Source organism: Phoxinus phoxinus (genome assembly GCF_949152265.1).
Source record: "Phoxinus phoxinus genome assembly, chromosome: 15".
Classification (NCBI taxonomy): domain Eukaryota; kingdom Metazoa; phylum Chordata; class Actinopteri; order Cypriniformes; family Leuciscidae; genus Phoxinus; species Phoxinus phoxinus.
This window is the reverse complement of record NC_136890.1, coordinates 5598642-5618770: the sequence shown is the minus strand read 5'-3', so window position 1 is coordinate 5618770 and position 20129 is coordinate 5598642. Positions and strand designations below refer to the sequence as shown.

Genomic DNA, 20129 nt, shown 5'->3' with positions numbered 1-20129 from the left:
TGATTTATTTCAATAATTCAACTTAACAGGTGGAACTAATATATTATATAAACTCATTACATGCAAAGTGAGATATTTCAAGCCTTTATGTTTTATCATTTTGATGATTATGGCTTACAGCTTATGAAACCCACAAAATCAAAATCCCAGAAAATGAGAATATTACATGAAATCACACAGTAATTACACAGTAATACCATGGTCATTGAACCAGGTTTGCTGGAAAATGAAGGAAGCATGAAGTGCTCTGGAAATGTCCTGGTAGACGGCTGCGTTGACTCTGGATTTAATAAAGCACAGTGGACCAAAGTCCTCTTTTCTGATCAGAGTAAATTTTGCTTCTCATTTGGAAATCAAGGTCCCAGAGTCTGGAGGAAGAATGGAGAGGCAAACAATCCAAGATGCTTGAAGTCCAGTGTGAAGTTTCCACAGTCTGTGTTGGTTTGGGGAGCCGTGTCATCGGCTGGAGTTGCAAATGAGATGCAAAACTTGAGGATTTGCACCTGCCCACACTGCCAAAAGAACCAAAACCTGGTTCAGTGACCATGGTATTACTGTGTAATTACTGTGTGATTATAATTTTCTGGGATTTTGATTTCGTGGGTTTCATAAGCTGTAAGCCATAATCATCAAAATTATAATGAATAATGCAGAACAATTAGTTCATGCGTTTATGACCTCAAGGCTAGATTATTGTAATGCTCTACTGGGTGGTTGCCCTGCACGCTTAATAAACAAACTACAGCTAGTTCAAAACGCAGCAGCTCGAGTTCTTACTAGAACCAGGAAGTATGACCATATTAGCCCTGTTCTGTCAACACTGCATTGGCTGCCTATTAAACATCGGATAAATTTTAAAATATTGCTGATCACTTACAAAGCACTAAATGGTTTAGCTCCGCAGTACTTGAGCGAGCTCTTAACGCATTATAGTCCTTCACGTCTACTGCGATCTCAAAATTCCGGTCAGTTAATAATACCTAGAATATCAAAATCGACTGCTGGCGGTAGATCCTTTTCCTATTTAGCACCAAAACTTTGGAACAGTCTTCCTACCATTGTCCGGGAAGCAGACACACTCTGTCAGTTCAAATCTAGACTAAAAACACATCTCTTCAGCCTAGCATACACATAACACATTATAGACTTATATAATTAGGCTGCATAGTTTAGAACAGCCGGGACCGGGAACACTTCCCGTAATCCTGATGTACTTGGTACATCATAAGAAGGACGGCGTCTACGCTAATATTAGTCTCTCTGTCTATCCCGAGGTTTACCGCTGTCCACTGGAACCAGGCCGTATCCAGATCTGATGAAGGACCAGCGCCAGGACACGACGACGACGCCGCTGACCTGAAGTGTCAACCAGTCTCTCCTCCTCTCCACTCTGACTTCAAACAACCGGAACTGGACAAATACTCTGATTCATTCTGAACTTCATACACTGTTTACTCATTGGCCAGAGGAGAACTGGCCCCCGACTGAGCCTGGGTTCTCCCAAGGTTTTTTTCTCCCTTCTGTCACCTGATGGAGTTTTGGTTCCTTGCCGCTGTTGCCTTACCTTCTGGCTTGCTTAGTTGGGGACATTCAATATTCAACAATATTATAGATCTGCCTTAAAGGTGGATGATGATGAAATTATTTTTTGTATTATTTTCATGTTATCACTGTGAAGCTGCTTTGATACAATCTGTATTGTAAAAAGCGCTATATAAATAAAGATGACTTGACTTGACTTGACTATAACAAATAAAGGCTTGAAATATCCCACTTTGCATGTAATGAGTCTATATAATATATTAGTTTCACCTTTTGAATTATTGAAATAAATCAACTTTTTGATGATATTCTAATTTTATGACCAGCACCTGTAATGTTAGCCTGGGTGCTAGCCCGAAGCCCGCCCACAACATTTTTTGGTCGGGAAGTTCGGTCTGGACTTGATCCGTTGAGGAGTAATTATGCTCGGCTCCCAGAAGGGAGCCAATCAAATTGCCAGGGCGGGCTTTAATCGATGATGGACAGATGATCTGCGGTTATGTAATCACCACGTCATCAAAGAGCGGTTGGGTTGAATTGGTTTTCAACAAAGATGACTGCCGCTGGAGAATTGAGATGTTTGACAGCTCATTAATTTTAAAAGACGAACAGAGAACCGCAATCAAGGCATTTGTCGATCGGAAAGATGTGTTTGCCGTCCTTTCTACGGGATTCGGCAAAAGTTTAATTTATCAGCTGGCTCCGATGGTCGCTAAGAAGATGGGACGCAATGAAAACCAATGGAAAGGATGTGCTCACGATCTCTTTTCTCTGAAGCCTCAGATGAACACGCTTCTTCAGCCTGCTCTCTTTCGTCGTCTTTACATTTTTTTAAATCAGTCAAGTCGCGTTGCAACCGTGTTATAAAGTTGAGCTGACAAATGCGAGAAGATTTATTTGCTTTATTGTCGAGATCTAAACCTAAACGGAGAACTTGTTCGTATATATACATACACCTTTTGTATTTCTCTCAAAAATGCTATTCGTGCTTGTAAGTACTCCGCGAATTCTTAAATTATTTTTACAACAACGGCAAAGATCGTTTACACTCATTAATTTACTACTTCTTCCAGCGTGCGTGCAGTTGAGCTCTGTTGACAACTATGCGTCGCTCAACATGCATTGCTCTGATTGGTTGTAGGTCTATCCATTTGAGTGCAGAGTTGTTGTTTTTCCTGATTCGGTTAAGACACGCCTCATAATCAAAGCCCTATGGAGCAGTATCAGACTCACATACTGCCTAGAATATGAGTATGACGAAGTCAGGCTACTGTAATGTAGTACCAACTGACTCCCTGAATGGTTTACAGCATTAGCGATTTTGTTACATTTTGTCATCTATCCAAATTATTTGATTTTGAATCGACCCCCAGCCCTAATTAGAATACTTTTATGATGATTTTTGAAGCATGAAAACCCCTGGGTACAATAAAGGATTTAATGTATGGAAAAGAGAAGTGAACATTCTTCTAAACGTTTTCTTTTGTGTTCCAGGAAAGAAAGTAATGCAGGTTTGGAACGACCTGAGCCATAAATCATTGTTGATCATTGTCATTTTGGGGTGAACTATCCTTTTAAAGGACACACTTGCAGCACAAACTGATTTAAATGTTTGTGTCTGATCTTCCCAGGGGAGAGGAGACCATGCCACTGTGAACATTAATAACATTCCAGTCAAAATTTCAACTTTGCACATGACCAAATATACAGTCAATCCATAATGAATCAGAAATGACCCTCACTGCATTCATATCGTATATATTCAGTGTAAAATGACTCCGTTTGCACAACCACCTGCACATTTTCCACACTGGTAGACCACTAGAGTTTATGGACGCTGATGTTTTAAACATTGATTTTTGCACAGTCCCTTCATAAAGGAAATTCAATAAAGCAGCGGCAGAGATCAATATCAATATAAGAAGACTCATGCAAAAACCTCATTGTTTTAAATTACTCTTAATGTTTTGTAATACTCTCCCAAGCATTTCCGAGGTATCGTGTTTATATGTGCACATAAACCGAATCTCACGTCTGGGTGGAAGACTATATAACCTTCTCATCAGATGGAAGCTAAAAATAGTCCAGTCCCCCTCCCCTTCCTTGTTTCTTTCTTTCTTTCTTCACCTGCCTCTGCTCACCTTTTTCCTCACCACCTCATGTGTGAATCTCACTCTCCACACACACTGAAGTGTGAAGTGCGCAACGCCACGGTTTAAACGAGCATCAATCTCCACCGCGATTGACCGTCTGGAACGGCCGTCTTTTATGACTTATGACTGGACAACAGTGACTCATTCCACCAGTCTCTCTCCAAAATCAGGAAAGTTCACAAGTATAAATAACACACGTCTGTTTCCAGAAGACAGAGACGTACTGGAGGCAAAGCTAGTCTGAGAAAAATCTGTCTCCTGTAGATCTATTAAATGTTATCAAATGCAGTGCGACAGTGTGGATGTGTGTGTGGCAGAGGATAAACCAATTGAAGCACCGTGCCAGCGCTTGCTTACGGATGTGTCCACGTCTATTAGATCAAGCGCTCCCGGCTCGCACTGGATTAATGTTTCTGCTTGAGAGACAGAGAGTTTGCAGATCTGGAGGTGGAGATATTGTGTTTTTATAGAACTTTCTATTGACCAAATGTCCCCACAAACATGGTAAAACCAGAAATCTCCTGCATAATGAGGGACAGCCGATGGTTCCCGTCAATAAGCTTGCTAAATAAAGTGTTTATGAAAATATATAAATGCTGAAAGGTTTCTAGGGTTAGGTTTCGGAAATAAAAACAGCATTATCTTACTATGAAATAATAGAAGTCAATGAAAAGTGATACGGAAAGTGATGAGAAGCAGTTTTGGAAATGCTGGATGAGATGAAAACACACCTTGGCGATCCAGGTTTGGGAACAATGTCTTTACCTTGTTGACTTTTGAACTGAACAAAAGCTGAAGTGAATTAAAAAGAGAAGTGTCTTACCTGAGTCACTCTGGATTGATGTGAAGGTTTGCACTTCCTCTATGCCAGCGAGTCAGCGCTGCAGTGAAAGCACTTGTCTTTGTTTCTTAATGTAAAAAACACCACCAAACTACTTCATCAGATCTTAGTGTAACACAAGACTCCTTATATTTCAGTCACTAAAGGGGTTTTGGATTGTCTTTGCGTTATGTTGGCATCTGTTTGTTTGCACCTCTTCTTTTGTGTGTCTGTACTGTATGTTGTTGTCCTGGCGACAGCTTCACTGAGTTCACGCGCTCTTCCACTCTCCTCAGCACCACTCGTCCGCTTGCTCTCTCTCTCCCCGCTTTGTTCATTCCTCCATCCAAGCCGATTCATCAGCGCAAGATAGAGAGGGGGAGACAGGCGACATGTTCGTGTGCAATGCAGTGGTTGGGAGGGAAAACTAAATGACAAAAACATGGTTGATGTTACTAGTTTGAACATACATGAATGGTCTGGTAATTAGACTAAAGCAAACACTGTGGATAATGTGATCCTGTTGTATTAAGAAGACATGTGCACCCCCGTACAGACGAGGATGGTTTGGTCTTACCTAGAGAGAAAGAGAGAGAGAGGCAGACACATTGGAGGAGATATATAAAGACAAGAAAAGTGTTATCAGTGATAATGAGGTAATAATTTCACTGTAAAAAGTGATCAGTTGACTCAAAATAATTAAGTAAACTTCATGCGTAATTGAAAGGATTATGTGAACTTGACTATTTCACATAACTTTTTTTTAACAATTACGCATGAAGTTTATTTAATAATTCTAAGGGTACATCTCTTTTTATTAAGTTAAGTCAACTGATCACTTTTTACAGTGAAACTAAATGTGAACACAGGATAATAGCAAAATATTTAATATTACTCTCACGATTATGCATAGTTTCACCCTCATGGACTCTTAGTTTGTTTTTCTTTAGTCACATGTCTCCTTATTTCAAGCCACTCGTTTGTCTCCTATGTTCCTCATTGCAATCTTGTTTGTTACTATGGTAACCCATTAGTTTCCTGTTTGCAACACCTGTTTTCATTCAATCATCTTTGTTTGCCCGGACATAAATATAAATAAATGCCTGTGTTTTAGTTCTCGTCTGTCGGTTCTCAATAACAATTACGCTGAGTTTGGTTATGTTTTCCTTCTGTTAATAAAGTCAGTTTACATGAATCGTCTTCATGGTGTTCCTGCATACACCACGCTTTGCTAAAGCGTGACAATTACAAGGCATGTTGGCAAGACTTTACATTGTAACATAATTTTCTTGACAATTAAATGTATAGATCACCCAAAATATATGACCTGTGTGACTTGCTTTCCTCTGTGGAACACAAAATAAGATTTTCTGAAGAATTTAAAGGTGCAGTGTGTACATTTTAGTGGTGAGGATGCGAATTGCAATCAACAGAAGTTACGGTGGCCGACAGGAAAAGATTGTCTTCTGAAACAGCAGAGAATGGCCAGTTAAACAATGAGGTTTCTTTACAAAGATACATTTAGAAATTATGTTTACTTAATTATTCAGTAAAACGATGTTATTTGTGAATATTATAGTTACTTGTTCATCATCGTGTCAGTGTTTTATTGACTGACTTCAGCTAGCTTCTTTTCACGAAGACCAATATTGTGACGAGAAGTGCTCTGTAGAGCAGTTTGTCCGTTTAGGGCCACTGTAGAAACATTTCAATGTTAGGGGACCTGACATATACAGTATGTAGATAGAAATGGCTTATTCTAAGGTAATAAAAACATAACTTTATACATGACTGAAAACATAGTTATTGGATTGGATTTCTGTCAACAGATCCTCCTAAATATTACACAATGCACCTTTAAGCTAACAATTTTAAACGGGTAAATTATGACATGTACATCCCCATTCATGTACTTTTGCCCCTCATGTTGTTTCAAACCTGTAATTTTTTTGAAGAATTATCACAGTTCTTTTCCGTGTATTTACACCAGTGGGGCTGTCAGGGCCAGCAATGCCTTCTCTGCTGGCCTAAACACTATGAGAATCACTGACTTCCACTTTAATATTTTTTATTTTTATGAATGAGTATTAAATTATTCCCAATAGTCCGTTCTCATAGCTTTTCTCTTGGTTGCGCTGGTTCCAGTAGTGTATATTTATTTTAGTGCTTTTATCCAATCATATTTCAGTCATCATGTGTTGCCAGGGTCAAATATATCTGCTTCGAGGCCTTCAGAATCGATAGTGCGGGCGCCTGTAGCTTAAATGAATGGCAATGAAATTGTTGCCTTAACCAATCAGATAATCGGTCAGATTTAATCAGCCAATCAGATATCGAGTTTATTGCACCGGGGCCATCTAGCAGGCGTACTATAACATAGGCATTTCCACGCCCTTTGATTGGATGGTCAGAGCGTGTACTATTACTACTGGTAGTCAAAACTAGTTAACCGCATCTGTTGCGAACTGTGTAAACTAAAATATGTGTAGATTTAATAGTTTTTCAACCCACAAATTAATGTTTATTTCCTTCCTCGACCACCAGCAGGTTCAAACCTACCGGAAAAAAATCCCTTATCCAGCTTACGCAGAGTCACAGCACTCTATCGATCTGTCCGGGTAAAAACAGAACAGACTGCAATGTAAAGTTATGCCAGGACTGATTTTGAAGGCAAACGTCCCGCTGATCTCAATGATATTGTTCAAAAATCTGTGTGAGAGCTTGTGTCGGCTGTAACGTTACACAAAGCACAGACAACCTGTACAACCAAGTAATTCAAGTCTTTTTGAGGAAAGAAATTAGGATGGATTTTGTGTGTTTTGGAGAGTATAATGGATTTTTTGCCCCCGTTTTTGTCCGTGCTGAATATGATTTTCTTCCTAATTTTTCTTGTAAATTTATGATCGAAACAACTTCTTTTTTTCAAACATTAATACTTGTAGCCATTGAAGGATAAGACAGGGATGAGGATCCGTTTCTGAATTTATAATCGGAACGCAAGAACCACTGTACACAAAAAAAGCTGAACTCACTCGTTCGTTTCTCTCTACCCGGCCTTTCGCTAACTCACCGCATTAACCCTATAACTGCCGGTGCAAAATAAAAACAGGAATTTCACAACAATTATAGAGAGTATGTGCGTGCGAGCGCTGCTACACTAACAGTTATTAATTCAGGGTGGACATCACTGAAGGCCTAGGTGAAATGCACGGCCCGCCACTGATTTACACCATGACTGACCATGATATAGTACCTTTAGAAACATTGTGCCAGATTGGATGTCAAATTAATGTCAAATTAATGGTTCTTAACAGGATGTCACAAATGACATAATGCCTCTAAACATGAAGAGACTCAGGCTTGGCGGCCATGATGTGAAGAGACTGAGGCGTGGAGGCCATCTTAGCTGAAGACTCAGACGTGGCGGACATCTCGGCTGAGGGAAGCCTCTGGTGTGGAGGGTACTGTGGGATTGTGGGGTACTGTGGGAATGTTTTTTTTTTTTTTACCTGTCATCCGTGAACACACGGGTCAATTCAAACCCATGCGAAAAATGTAATTGAGTGCGACATAGTTAAAATCAACCTGGTAACAAAAGTCCACAAAAGTCCAAAACAAAGTCCTCAATGGCCAAGTCGCCTTGACGAAGGCAAAGGATGGCAACTGCAGCTTTATTTCCAAAACATGAGTGATCATAAAACAAAGACTTGACTTGACTTGACTTGACTTGACTTACATGGCTAGAGAAACATAGACTTAACAATAATGGTTACAGGGACCTCACTACTAGACCAGAGACTAATGAAACATGAGGCCTATATATATATATATATATATATATATATATATATATATATATAAGACTAATGACAAGGGACACCTGTGCATAAACAACCAATGAGAACATGACATATAAGACAAGGGAAGCACAAGACATGATCACATGACAAAGGGAAGCACATGACAAAACCAGGAACATGACAATGAGCATGAATACAAAATAAAAGACATTAACACAAACAAAAACAAAAACAAACCATGATAAGAACGTAAGGCACTGGTCAGAGTTTAGTTCCAACCTGCTTCAGCACACCTGCCTTTGTATTTTCAAGCGATCCTGAAGATATTGATGAACTGATTCAGGTGTGTTTGATTAGGGTTGGAACTAAACTCTGCAGGACAGTGGCCCTCCAGGAGCAGGATTGAAGACCAGTGACGTAAGGCAACGTAAAGAACCCACACAGGTAACTTTGCTTGGTACTCAGACTTTATGAGGTCTGGACAGAGTATCTCCAGGCTGCCGGACCGGGGAAGAGGACTAAGATAACTGGTAAGTCAGGTTGGCAGATAAGTAGTCAGGTAAGCCACTGTAGGTACGAGCGACAAGACCCGACAACAGTGTGAGTGTCTTATGTAGCAGTTCATAATTGATGACAGCAGGTGCATGTGGTTAATGTTCTGGGGAATGGGAACGAGTGGGGGTAGTTGAGGAGTCTGGCATCTAGAGATCTAAAGGAATCGTGACTCCCCAAATGCAGCTCCCGAGGACCGGTGCGTGCGATGATGTGGACGGCCTCTACCTCTGGGTGCTGCGCGATCTGGGTGTAGAGCAGGGAATTCTTTAAGGAGGGCCAGGTTTAGGATGTCGTGACACAGGACCTAAAATCTTTCCTCAGGTCTATAGTCTTTCCAGTCTATTAGGTATTCTAGGCGGCCGCCCCATCGTCTGGAGTCGAGGATGGTATGGACAGCATACACCGGTCCTTCGTCTAACACCAATAGAGGAGGAGGCTCATCAGCAGCGCCAGACCCTGTGGGAATAGGGACAAGCTAAGGATGGTAAGGTTTAAAGAGGGAGACATGGAACGTAGGTGCTCTGCGGTAGTAAGGTGATAGGTTGAGCTGGTAAGACACTTCGTTGATTTGGCATTGGATGGTGAATGGGCCGATGAACCAAGGACTCAGCTTGCTGCATGTCCCGGGTTGAGACAGATGGTATACTGGGGTGTCAGATCTCCTGGTGTCGGCCTACCTCTTGTGGCTCAACCACCCTATGCAGGTGCATGTTTAGTTACAAAGCACTAAATGGTTTAGCTCCGCAGTACTTGAGCGAGCTCTTAACTTATTATAGTCCTTCACGTCTACTGCGATCTCAAAATTCCGGCCAGTTAATAATACCTAGAATATCAAAATCGACTGCTGGCGGTAGATCCTTGTCCTATTTAGCACCAAAACTTTGGAACAGTCTTCCTACCATTGTCCGGGAAGCAGACACTCTGTCAGTTCAAATCTAGACTAAAAACACATCTCTTCGGCCTAGCATACACATAACACATTATAGACTTATATAATTAGGCTGCATAGTTTAGAACAGCCGGGACCGGGAACACTTCCCGTAAATCCTGATGTACTTGGTACATCATAATAAGGATGGCGTCTACGCTAATATTAGTCTCTCTGTCTATCCCGAGGTTTACTGCTGTCCACCGGAACCAGGCCGTATCCAGATCTGATGAAGGACCAGCGCCAGGACACGACGACGACGCCGCTGACCTGAAGTGTCAACCAGTCTCTCCTCCTCTCCACTCCGACTTCAACCAACCGGAACTGGACAAATACTCTGATTCATTCTGAACTTGATACACTGTTCACTCATTGGCCAGAGGAGAACTGGCCCCCGACTGAGCCTGGGTTCTCCCAAGGTTTTTTTCTCCATTCTGTCACCTGATGGAGTTTTGGTTCCTTGCCGCTGTTGCCTTACCTTCTGGCTTGCTTAGTTGGGGACATTTAATATTCAACAATATTATAGATCTGCCTTAAAGGTGGATGATGATGAAATTGTTTTTTTGTATTATTTTCATGTTATCACTGTGAAGCTGCTTTGATACAATCTGTATTGTAAAAAGCGCTATATAAATAAAGATGACCTGACCTGACCTGACCAGGTGTACATGAGTCCCAGACCCTCTCGCTCTCTTTAAACCACTGATCTACAGCTCGGACCTCCAAGGGCTCTCCTGATCATGGAAACAGGGGTGGTAGGAAGCTAAGGCCTCATCCACACTACTGCGTTTTAGTTTAGAAACGGAGAATTAAAACGAATACGATCACAGTCCACACCAGCGTTTTAGCTGCGTATTAGAATCGATCTCCGTCCACATTAAAACGACTGAAAACGCGGATCCCGTGACCATTCACCAACACTGGGCATGCGCGTGCCGGTGTTAACAGGCGCATGTAGGCAGTTGTAGCATTGTAAAATGCAGAATTTACTTGCACAACAGCTGCTAGCAAAGACATCAACATCAGTAAAGTTTGTAATTCGTTATCCATGTTGCAGTCACTAACGTTACGTAGTCCAGGCTGTTTTTGCATGTTTTCTTCCCGGGTACGGGTCATGTGATGGGTGTCTGACGAATCAGGGAAGGATACGCCATGACTGATGACACCCAATCATAGAGCCGAGCGTGAGCCTCTGCGTCATCGTTTGTCAAGTCCTCCGTTTTGACCGTCTTCACTAAAACGCCCTCCGGAGATTCAAAACGCAAAACGGGGTCGGAGCGTTTTTAAACTTCTCCGTTTTAGGTCTTCGTTTTTGCCGTTGTAGTCTGGACGGGAGGTGCAAACGTAGCAAAAGGTAGTGTGGATGGGGCCTAAGTTCGCACTGGGAGTGAGACCAGTAGTGGTAAAAAAACATTTACAAAAGTAAAATTAGTTTTTTGTACATCGTTGTTATTATAGGGGAACACGGTAACGCTAGCCATTTCTTCGCTGATTTTCACTTTTGTTGTCGCATGTTTTCTCAACGAGCTCCCCCTACAGCTCTGGGGCGTATATTTCACAGCACGGTCGTAAAAAAACCCTCACCTGCGGCACCCTCCTCCCCCTCTCTACCGCTGCTCATGTGCATATGTTATTATCGGAGCCGGCCAACTTTATCGTGTGGAGCTGTGTCTACCAAGGTGGGTAACACATCATACACAGTATCATAGAACATTGACATGTATGTCGAATTGCCGTAAAGCAGTTCATGTTTCTCGCTCGTTCTCGATTCTCACGAGACTTCCTATTTCCAACGTACCGGGACGTTAGTCCCCCTGTTGCAAGGTTGGTTTTCCGCCTGGGAACGCTGGGGGGAGTGGGGAAAATCACCAGGTTATTTAGCCATCCAAATTATTTCTAAACGGTTTTATTAAGTTGAAATAGTTGCCAATAGTTGCGTAACCATACACTCAAATCTTTGCATTTATAGAGCTTAACTTGTTTTGAACACGTATGTCAAAGACACACACAAACATGCAGACAAACGGTATCCTTCATGATGCTAAACAGCATATTTGGCAGAAGGATGACATTTAGATCCCTGCTGGCTTTTTAATTAAAGAAACTGCCATTGTAGAGGCGGGAGCGCCGCAGATACAAAGACCCACAAGCATATTCCTTTTTCTAAAGCAAGTGTAGCCCTTCATATGACCTTATGAAGACTGTCCGTTAACCTTCACATTTACCAGTTAATCATTATTTTTAATTATGCCTATAGGGTTATGGATACATATGTTGGATAAGTAAAAAAGAAAAAAAAAAGACTGTTGCATAACAATTGACTGCATACGTTTATGTATTAGGATGATGGCTCCATTTTTACATAAAAGGTAAGAAATGTTTCATTCTGCACCGACACTTACGGGTGTGATATTTGAAGACACTTGCAAGGAAAATGATAAAAAGTGATGAGCTCCATTATGACACTTCATCATATGTTATTTTGGAGAAGCTGCATGTATAATCACCTCTTCTGCTTGTTCAGTGCCTCCATGCTGAAATGTCTCATCTCTCTGGGTTTCATCATGTTTAAGCACTGGAGTGTGTGAGACTCAGATGATGATGATGGAATTGCTATTAGGTCTGGGATATTGCATAAAGAGCAAAAACTTGTTAGTAGGACAGAAATTGTAGAACTAGAATGGATCAAAAGAGAACACTTTTTCTATTCTGTGACTGGGTGGTGCTTTAGAATAATAGCATCTTTCTATTGCTGATATTATGACAAATGGAATTGTTTTGTGTAGTAATATACCAATATATCATCCAGGTGGATTAACTGACCAGTTTGGCTGTTATAGAATTATACCGTGCCCCATTATCAGAGATGGTCACTCTGTGTTCTGCCACCCAACCTTGTCAATTTCTGTGCATGTTTAAAAATAAAATAAAAATATCTTATATAAAACATTTCTCTCATTTCTCCTCAACAAGCCGCACACGTTGGAATTGAATGTAATGTTTTCAGGCACTGAATTGGAATTTAAATTAAAATGTATGTATATAATAAATGCAAATTGTTATGTATGTAGCTAACGTTGTGCTATATGAAGGTGACCACTAGGTGCCAGTAATGTTCTATAATTGACGAAGTTCTCTGTTGCAATAAACAAGACAGTTCCGAAGAAGTGAGTGAACTAGCAAAACGTGTATGCGTGTTTTCCTTATTGTGCAAATAGTGAATTGTCATTATAAAGACATTAGGATAAAACATAATACAAATTGGCGACGAGTTGTGTAGTCTTGAAGACTTTTCACGGCATCGGCGAATTAACAGCCGGTGTTTGTCAAGTTTGGACGTAAAAGAACAACCACGCTGGGAAATATCTAGCTAGTGAGCTAGTGAAGTGATGAGTCGGTCTGCTTCCGAAGAGTCTAACGTTATTGTGCAAGACACCAGAAGCAGACACATCATGGCTGGAATAATCGGACATATGGATCCCTTTGAGGACGCCGGTGAGCAATGGGCAACGTATATTGAACGTTTCGAACATTACATCTTGGCTAATGAGATCAGTGACACAAAGAAAGTGCCGGTACTGCTTAGTGTGCTAGGATCAAGAACATATGGATTACTAAGAAGTTTGGTTGCTCCAGACAAACCTGGAGATATGGATTATGATGATATTGTGAGAGCGTTGCAGGCTCATTTTTCTCCAAAGCCGCTCGTGATCGCGGAGAGATTCCGATTTCACAAGAGAAATCAGGGAGAAGGAGAAACAGTTGCACAGTATGTTGCGGTCCTAAAAAAACTTTCGGAACATTGCGAGTTTGGTGCTTACTTGGAAGACGCACTTAGGGACAGATTTGTTTGTGGACTCAAAAGTGAAACTGTGCAGAAGCGACTGTTGACGGAGAAAGATCTCACATTTCAGAAAGCAGTCGATTACGCGGTATCTGCAGAGACGGCAGCGCGCGACGTGCAGCAGTTAAGTGGCTCGCTCAAAGTGAACGCAGTGTTTTCTCAAAAATGCCGCCGTTGCGGGAAAATGAATCATACGGATGAGGACTGCTGGTACAAAGAGCGTGATTGTCACCAGTGTGGGAGGAAAGGCCACACGAAGCACATGTGTAAGAGCAAAGCCAGAAGCAGCCATGGCAGAGAATGGAAACAGAAAGTGGAAAAACCTGAGCAGAAAGGTAATGCATTTAAGCGCAATGTAAAAGATAGAAAGAAGAGAATTTATCATGTTGAGGCAGGAGGAGATGAAAATGAAAGTGAGGAAAATAAATCTGACACTGACTGTGAGTTGGGATTATATTCCATGTCGCAAAAAGGGAAATATTCACGAATCTCAGTGCTGCCTGTAGTAAATGGAAAGAAAATGGAGATGGAATTGGATACAGGGGCTGCTGTGTCATTGATTCCTTGGGAACAGTACAAAAGCACGCTGGGACAACTGCCACTGCAACCTACTGATGTTATGCTCAAGACATACACTGGTGAGCCTTTGGCACCAGAAGGGGTTATTAGGGTGCAAGTAAAGTTAAATAAGCAATGTGCTGATTTGCCCTTGTATGTAGTTAAAGTGGATGCACCTGCACTGTTTGGTAGAGAGTGGCTGAGAGTGATTAAACTGAACTGGAAAGACTTAAAGACTGTGCATGCAATTGAGCAAAGTGAGAAAGACAACTTGGAGGCGTTGTTAAAAAGACACTCAGCTGTTTTCTCTGAAAATCTAGGCACAATGAAGGGAATTAAGGCCACATTGACCATTAAACCTAACAGTGTACCCAAATTCTGTCCTCCTCGTAATGTGCCATATGCTCTTAGACCTCGAGTTGAGGCTGAACTAAGACGACTGACTGAGCTTGGGGTGATCTCACCGGTGGAGCATAGTGACTGGGCCACGCCCGTGGTGCCTGTCAGCAAAAAGGATGGCACAGTGAGACTTTGTGGAGATTTCAAGGTCACTCTCAACCCAGCTCTGTGCGTGGATAAATATCCAATTCCACGTATTGAGGACCTTTTTGCCTCTCTAGCAGGTGGCCAACGCTTTAGTAAACTAGACTTATCAAATGCCTATCTACAGATGGAGGTAGAAGAGAAGGCCAGGGAGCTGCTGACTATCTCAACACAAAAAGGGCTATTTCGTTTTAACCGGTTACCCTTTGGAGTAGCCTCATCACCTGCCTTATTTCAGAAGGCAATGGACCAAGTGCTTCTCGGACTGCCGTATACGCACTGTTACCTGGATGACATCCTTATCAGTGGTCCTGACGAACAGACTCACCTAAAAACTCTGGATGCAGTTCTGGGCAGGCTAGAGGAACGAGGCCTGCATCTCAAGTCAGAGAAGTGTCTATTTTTCCAGGAGTCCGTGGAATACTTGGGCCATATCATTGACGCAGCTGGACTCCACAAGTCACCAGAGAAGGTGCGTGCTATTGTGGACGCACCAGCACCAGGTAATGTCAGTCAGCTTCGTTCGTTCCTTGGGATGTTAAATTATTACGGACGTTTCATTCCCGATTTAGCCACTGTCATGAAACCACTGCATGAACTGCTAAATAAAGGGAAGAAGTGGCAGTGGACGCCAGCCTGTGAGTCAGCATTCCAGACATCTAAAGCACTACTGGTATCGCAGGAAGTATTGACCCATTACAATCCTAAGCTGCCTCTCCGCCTCGCTTGTGATGCGTCGCCTTATGGGGTCGGAGCTGTGCTCTCGCACGTCATGCCGGATGGTGAGGAAAGACCAGTAGCCTATGCATCTCGAACTCTCAGCAAGGCGGAACAAAACTACGCTCAGATCGAGAAGGAGGCGTTATCGATAGTGTTTGGAGTGCGCAAGTTCCACCAGTACCTTTATGGTAATAAGTTCACCTTACTCACTGACCATCGTCCACTGACCTCCATTCTGAGCCCATTGAAAAGTACTCCATCAATGGCTGCAGCCCGAATGCAGCGCTGGGCGCTCCTCTTGTCAGCGCATGATTATACCATTCAATACCGGAAAGGTGCCTTACACGCAAATGCTGATGGACTTTCACGTTTACCACTCTCCTACACTCATAAAGAGACGTTGGGCGCGGTAGAGGTATTCTACACATCTCAGTTGGACACATTACCAGTCAGTAGCATCGAGATCAGACGGGACACCTTGTCGGACCCCACTTTGTCACGTGTCTTAGAAATGGTCTCAACTGGTCGGTTTCCAGCTGCAAAGGACGCAGGTGAAGAACTGTCACCTTTCCTGCTACGTAAGCTGGAGCTCACAATACAGCAGGGATGCCTCATGTGGGGTGTGAGAGTGGTCGTGCCACCAAAACTGCGCCCCCGAGTGCTGGAAGAGCTCCACTCCGCACATCCAGGTGTAGTGAGGATGAAGAGCTTGGCCCGTAGTTATGTGTGGTGGCCCGGAATAGACTCTCAAATTGAGCTCCAAGCTAAATCGTGTCACTCATGTCAGAACGTACAGAAAGAGCCTGGGCTAGCACCTTTACACCCTTGGATGTGGCCCTCTAGTCCATGGGAAAGGATTCATGTGGACTTTGCGGGTCCATTTGAAGGACATATGTACCTGATCGTGGTGGATGCACATTCTAAGTGGCCGGAGGTGCATATTATGGACAGCACCACTGCCAGCATGACCATTCAAGTGCTCAGGGGCCTCTTTAGTCGCTATGGCGTTCCACACATCCTGGTGAGCGACAACGGACCGCAATTCTGTGCTGAAGAATTCAGTGCATTTTTGAAGGCCAATGGAGTCAAACACATCCGCTCAGCGCCATACCATCCTGCCACCAATGGCTTGGCCGAACGGTTTGTGCAGACGTTCAAGCATGCCTTAAAAGCGTCCAAAGGCACGGCACGTGTGCGTCAGAGACTTGATGCGTTTCTTCTGACATACAGAAACACCCCTCATGCAACAACGAAAGAAACGCCGGCCATGTTGTTCCTCGGACGCAGACTGCGCTCTCGATTGGATTGTCTGAAACCCAGTGTTGCTGGAGCAGTACACCGATCGCAGGATGCTCAACAACAACGACGCCAACGCCACTCTAGGGCCAGACAGTTTGATGTTGGGGAGCCAGTCCTGGCGCGTGATTATAGGAAAGGGGAAGAAAAGTGGGCACGAGGTGTTGTTATGGAAAAGACTGGACCGGTGTCGTACAAGGTAAAGGTGGGATCACCAGGGGTTTGGAAACGCCATGTGGACCAGATGCTGACACGGCCAGATCCAGAGCATCAGCAGATTGAAGTGAACCTTCCTGTAAGCCCGCAGGTGGTACTACCTCATAGTGATAGTTGCACCACACTGCACCTTAATACACCTCCACATGAAAAGAATGATAATCAAATTCCTGAGATTTCCGAATCATCAAAAACACACCCGTCCATGGAATCACCCCCTATGGAATATACACAAGCAATGGAGACTGTGAAACGTTATCCTGTGAGAAGCAGAAAACCACCAGTACGTTTTCGTGAGGAGTAAACGGTGATGGGTTCACTGAAGGTGGTAGTACAGTCTGAGTTGTGGGACATACTGTTTTCAACATGCAAGTATACAGAAATAGATCACTCTTGAGTTTTATGTTGATGTAAAAAAAAAAAAAAAAAAAAAAAAAAAAAAACTGTACAAATAGATCTATATTGTTGGCACGGAAGAATGTGTAATTTAAGTTGTGTTCAAGAAAATATATATATATATATTGTGTTAAAGGCACATTCTATCTTAGTGGGAAGGAAATGTTATGTATGTAGCTAACGTTGTGCTATATGAAGGTGACCACTAGGTGCCAGTAATGTTCTATAATTGACGAAGTTCTCTGTTGCAATAAACAAGACAGTTCCGAAGAAGTGAGTGAACTAGCAAAACGTGTATGCGTGTTTTCCTTATTGTGCAAATAGTGAATTGTCATTATAAAGACATTAGGATAAAACATAATACAAATAGATTAATTTTCTTGTGTCTTTCAACCTTTAAATCGTTATATGTAATTTCATAATTCTATTATATTCTATTATGGTTCTATTATTACTCTAGATATGGTTAAAGTATACGTTTTTTAAGTTTAAACTTGTATTCCATGTATTTAAGTAATTAGTAATTACACATTTGTTATGATAAAGTTGCAATATTGACCTTTAATTTCATTCAAGTACAGTTAAAAAAAGATTTTTTAACGATTTGGAGTACACTAAAAGTTCATGTTCACGCTCTAAACAACATTATAGTTTCATTAAGTTCATGATAACAATAAGTTTGAACACTATAGTACAGTCTTTTCAAGAATTAGCTTTCTGTAGGCCTAAATTGTTGTAAACTGTCTATTTTTTGTAACAAATGCAAAAACAGATAATATAATTTAATAGATTTAATTAAATTTTATAGAAAATTGTTTTTAAAAAAAAGATTTAATTAAGAAGTTATGAGGAGCAACAGGTTCACCAAAAAATGAAAAATCTTCATTTACTCGACCCCCAAACCCATATTATTTTCACCCGTGAAACACAAAAGGAGATGAATATGGGGTGTGAAGATGCCGATCATGTCTGTCAAGCTCCAAAAAGCACATAACAATATCGTAAAGTATAGTGCATTTCATTTGTAAGCTTTATCCCAAGAAGCTGAAAGCTTTGTGAGATGAACAGACTGAAATGTATTCACTTAAATTACTTGTACGTTTATAAAACTGCTACCTAACAAACGTACAAGTGAAGGTGAAATCCAGGCTTTGTTTTTGGCCCATACCAAGCCTCTCGTCTGCCAAAATACACCTATCTAGATCCTCCCTATGTGACACTGTGTACAGATGTCACGTCCAGAACTCTTCACTGTGACTTTTATTTTATTATAAACTGGCTTGCATTTTAGACAAGAACTTTTTTTGGCTTACTTTTATTCACTGGATCTTCCTTTACTTTGAGATCAGTTTGTCAGGTTTGAGGTTGAAGGAGAGCGCATAGACGCAGAGGTAATAAATACAAAAAAACAAACAAAAACTGCCCAGAAGGGGAAAACTAAATGTCACTAGGTCAGGGAGGGCAAGGCGGGACACAGCAGGACTAGACTAGCGGACAGAAGAGCGAATCTTAAAACTGCATGCTCGCACAATGAGACACATGGAGCATGAATGTACAAATCCCGACACCTCCTCCTAAACGTCCCAGAAATAAACACTGTCTTTGGCTTCTCCACCTTCAGATTTGCTGCTCATAATCATTGGGAACAATGGCAAAAAAAGGCTACAATTGCATAATAATGTTCCAATTATAAATAGTTTTTATTGATTTAATAATACAAATAAAAAAGTAACCAACAATTGTAAATGTTTTCGAATGTATTCATATTTTAAATTATTAATTAATTATTATATATATACATATATACATATGTATATATACACATATGTATATATACATATACATATATATACATTTAGTTTATCTTAATTTTATAAATATGATATAAAATGTATATTGATTATATTGAGCAAGCCCTACTCTTCAGTACAATAGTAACCACAAAAACTTTAACATAACAGAAACTTTTTTAAATGTCAAACATAACTGATCATTAAACATTAACAAGTCTATCCCATAATATTACACTTCATTTGAACATTTACTCTCCTAACTATACAAAGCATGCTAAAAATCCACTGCCCAGTTTCAGTTAAAGGGCACCTATTATGACATTTAAAATGTTCCTAATGTTGTTTAGGGAGTCCCCAACAACAGTTTTACATGCATGCAATGACAAAAAACACTTTTGTTGTCGTATAATATGCATTTATTTTTACCTGATTTGCTCACCGACTCCCAAATGATTCGTTCAACGACTCGTTTTCCAAACCCCTCCTTTGCGCGACGCTAATCTGCGTTGATTGGTCAGATGACCCAGCAGTGTTTACAGAGATAATACTTATTGTTTAACACGGAGTACAATGATGCTTTTATCAATTCAATTGTGTTATAATAATGATTATAGTCCACTGCTTTGTAGTTTGTAGTAAAAAACAAAAAATAAGATAAAGAATGTAATGTTATGTTAGCGAGCATAGCCCAGAGTTCATGTGGTAAAAGCACAATCAGTCTTTGTTTGCTTTAGCCCGATGCATAAACATAACGTTTTTACAAAAAAAATAAAAAATAAATGTAGTTACGTTACTACGAGGTATTACTCTATTCTTTAAGACAACTCCGAAAACAACGACAAACACTTCACATATCTCAATACAATTGTCGTTGAAGACCTAGAAGCTAAACGGTGCTTACACAACAAACAAAATTATAATTAAGCATGCTACATAAAACATAAAAGCAACAATTATTAATAACA

The 20129-nt window shown here is 41.2% G+C and overlaps 2 protein-coding genes across 2 annotated transcripts in view; both read right to left on the bottom strand.

Annotated features, from left to right (window-relative positions):
- The window catches only part of disp3 (dispatched RND transporter family member 3), an 83336-nt gene extending 63602 nt beyond the window's left edge, over positions 1-19734 (bottom strand). Inside the window, exons 1-3 of the mRNA XM_079638399.1 lie at positions 19591-19734; positions 12306-12420; positions 4519-4942 (exon numbers count right to left, since the gene is read on the bottom strand). The gene's annotated coding sequence lies outside the window, so the exon portion shown is untranslated. The remainder of the gene's footprint in view (positions 1-4518; positions 4943-12305; positions 12421-19590) is intronic.
- The window catches only part of antxr1a (ANTXR cell adhesion molecule 1a), a 326460-nt gene that overhangs the window by 306235 nt on the left and 96 nt on the right, over positions 1-20129 (bottom strand). The gene's annotated exons all lie outside the window — the stretch shown is intronic.